Source organism: Citrus clementina, unplaced genomic scaffold (assembly GCF_000493195.1).
Source record: "Citrus clementina cultivar Clemenules unplaced genomic scaffold, Citrus_clementina_v1.0 scaffold_5, whole genome shotgun sequence".
In the NCBI taxonomy this organism is placed as follows: Eukaryota; Viridiplantae; Streptophyta; class Magnoliopsida; order Sapindales; family Rutaceae; genus Citrus; species Citrus x clementina.
The window spans coordinates 16,577,436-16,581,153 of NW_006262201.1; positions in this window are offsets into that span (position 1 = coordinate 16,577,436).

Sequence of the window (3,718 nt, forward strand, 5' to 3'; positions counted from 1 at the left end):
TATTTCTAGTATTTAAAGAATACAAAGCGCGGGCGGAACTTGAATCTAGCAAATGATCAAGTGTTTGAGAATAGATAATAGTGGAGAGTATACAGACTCTTATACAAACTTATCTTGTATAAATTGATATGCCATTAATTCATTAGTTGCATGAAAATATAAAATAATAGAAATAAATCATATGGGCCAAGAGATATTTAATTCAACTAATAAATTAATAACACATCAATTTGTACAAAATAAATTAGTATAAGAATTTATACTTATATTATTACTCTTAAAAAAAAAATTTAAATTAATAAAAACATAAGCCCAGCTTAAACCTGCCGAAGCTCGTCCGTCTAAATTTTGATAGACCTTTAAAAGATTTGACTTGTTACCAAAAACGAGAGCTTGGGCCTGGCTTAAAAAAGCCTGAGCCAAACCCACGAGCTGCCTTCCCTACTACAATGGCGTAGGTCCGCATGTGCACGACCGCTTGAGGAGTCGGTGCCATAAATTTTGGGTTTCGAGTTTTTGTGGGTATTTATGATCAGATATTTGGATCTTAGCCGGCTTTGCGAAATTTAGGATCATAAGTCCATATTCGGCATTTCAGCAATTGTGCTTCTTTTGTCTAGGAGGTTATGTTCCTCTTGATTTGACAATTTATGCGTAGCTTCAGCATATCATTTTTCTTTCAATTGTTGGGTATGCATAGTGCCAATAGCGAGATTGCCACTTTTCCCCCTACAGTTAGCAACATATATTATTTTCTCCTCTATTATTTTTATAATGGTCAAAAACTTCCTTGATAGCATAAATTTATAATATTACCCTTATTTTCAACTAATCTTTTATTTATATTTATTATAAATTAAATAAATCACATGAATAGAAACTAAATAAAAAATTAAGCATTAAAAATAAGAAATAGATATTTTGATATGAGCAAAAAAATTAAGAATAAATTTTTTTTCTTGTACTTATTTATTTTGTGAAATTTTTTTTATAATAAATATATAAGAAAATTATTATAAAATGATAAAAAATTATTATAAGAAAACTTGAATGAAAAATAAAAGTTTATTATAAGATAAATAATAAAATATTTTGCCTATACTTTTTACATTTAATTTTAAAATATTACAAAATATTTATTATAAGAAAATGTTCACAAAATAAATAATTACAAGAAAAAATTTTTATTATTAATTTTTTTGCTCATATCAAAACATATATTTCTTGTTTTTAATACTTAATTTTTTTTATTTAGTTTCTATTCATGTGATTTATTTAAGGGAAAAGGACAAACACACCCCCAACGTTTAGGCAAAGGGACAAAAACCCTCCTAAAGTTTTAAAAAAGACATTTACACCCTAATTTATTATAATTTTACCATTATACCCTTCTAGCATATAAAAAAAATTATTAGATTATCCAATTTGTCTATATATTGTTAATAAAATTATAAATAGACAAGTTGGATATTATAAAAACAATTATAAATATACCCTCATTGCCCAATTCCTCTATTTAAATTTTTATCAATAACTAATTTTAAAAAAAAAACTATACACGTAAAAAAATTGTAAAAAAATTATAATTTTAAAAATAAAATTGGTTATTAATAACCAATTTTATTTAAACTTTAAACTTGTATATTTAACAATTCTCCACATGTCAATCATTTAAACTTGTATGTTTATAACTAATTTTCTATGTTATTTATTATGGTATTAATAACTAATTTTATTTTTAAAATTATAATTTATTTACAATTTTTTTTAAGTGTGTAAATGTCTTTTTTGAAAATTGGTTATTGATAAAAATTTAAATAGAAGAATGAGACAATGAGGGTATATTTATAATTTTATTAACAATTTATAGACAAATTGGATAATCTAATAAGTTTTTTATATGCGAAAAGGGTATAATAGTAAAATTATAATAAACGAGGGTGTAAATGTCTTTTTTGAAACGTTAAGGGGGTTTTTGTCCCTTTGCTTAAACGTTGGGGGTGTGTTTGTCCTTTTTTTTATTTAATTTATAATAAATGTAAATAAAGGAGTAGTTGAAAATAAGGGTACTATTGTAAACTTATGCTGTCATGAAGTTTTTAGCCATTATAAAAATAACAGGGAGATAAATAGTATATGTTAATTACTATAGGGGGAAAGTGGCAATCTCCCAACTCCAATAATTACAACTTTTGGCGTGCATCATTTGGATTGAGCTAGGCAATAATGGTTTATCAAAAGGAAATCACGGCCCTACACTTTGGGCATTCTGCAAGTGCTAGATTTCATGGAGCTTTTGGTAGTTGTTTGGAGTTGCTTTGGGCCTATGTTTCAGCAATAGTTGTGTTATACAGGACAGGCCCGGGCATTTTTCACAAAGAGCACTGCTTTTCATACCTCATTTTTGTAATATAGTTGTATAACTAGAGAAAATTACATTAAAGGATTATTATTAGTGAAATTAAACTCTCTTATAATGAAATCCAATAATGATTCATCAGTTGGCTCTTCCCAGACACATTTAAATGGAAGTATAGTTTTTGACTTTACCAAATTGAAAAAACAAGCCACTTGCCAACTGAATTCATTTGGCTAAACTTGGAGTTAGCTCAAGAAGAGGTCAATGAGCCATTGATAGACTACAAGGATTCATTACTGGTGATGGAAGAGCAATGTTGAAGCCATCAGGCTCATTCGAGGAGCTTGTTTGAACCATGGATCCTTCCAAGTGATCAACCATGGTATTGATGCAAGTATTAGTTTATGAAGAAATTGACTCCATTTTCAATATTCCTCTTAGAACAAAATTTCATCATTACAAGTAATGACAGACCCAAGCAGTGACTACAAGGGGATAGAGTCCTTCGAATTAAAAGTTCTTCTTAAATTCAATTACTCATTCATCCATGTAATTAATCTTAATATTAATTATATTCATTTATGCCCCTAGTAATTTCTTTAAAGAAGTCCCAAGTTAAACTCTGTCCTATTATGAAAGTACAAAATATCTACTTTCTTTAAATCATTACAAGAGTTGGCGACTATGCATTTAACTAAATTAACGTTTACTTTTTGGATTGGAGTGGGAATCCTGAGAAGTGGGAATCCTAGAATTGGGAGTATGTAGTGGGAGTGAGAGTATGTTGTTTACTTACACTGAAATGGAAGCATGGAATGGAGATTAGAATTCAATTTATGTGTTTACTTTTTCTTGGATTTGGAGTAAATAGTTTCAAATTACAATTTTATCCTTATTTAAAGAATTATAGTTTTTAATTACAAAGTTAATAAAAAATATATTTAATGAATAAAAATTTATTTTATTATATTTGTAAATTTATAATAATTATTAATATTCTTAATTATGAACATCACAATTTTTATTAATTTTAATTTTAATTATATAAATTAAAAATTATTGATTAGGGCAATATAAATGAAATATTTTTACTATTAACATGGTATGAAATTAATATTTTCTTAGAATAAACTATTTATTAGTATTAATTATTAATATTAAATAAATATAATACTAATATTTTTAAATAAATATAATAATATTATATTTTTAAATAAAGATGGTATCTAGTAATATTATTAATTCTCTATTAATATAATAATATTATTTTTTAGTAATTTAGACTTAGAATCAACCTAAATTATTATTTAGTTAAATATAATAATATTATTTAAATAAATATAATATTATTTAAATATT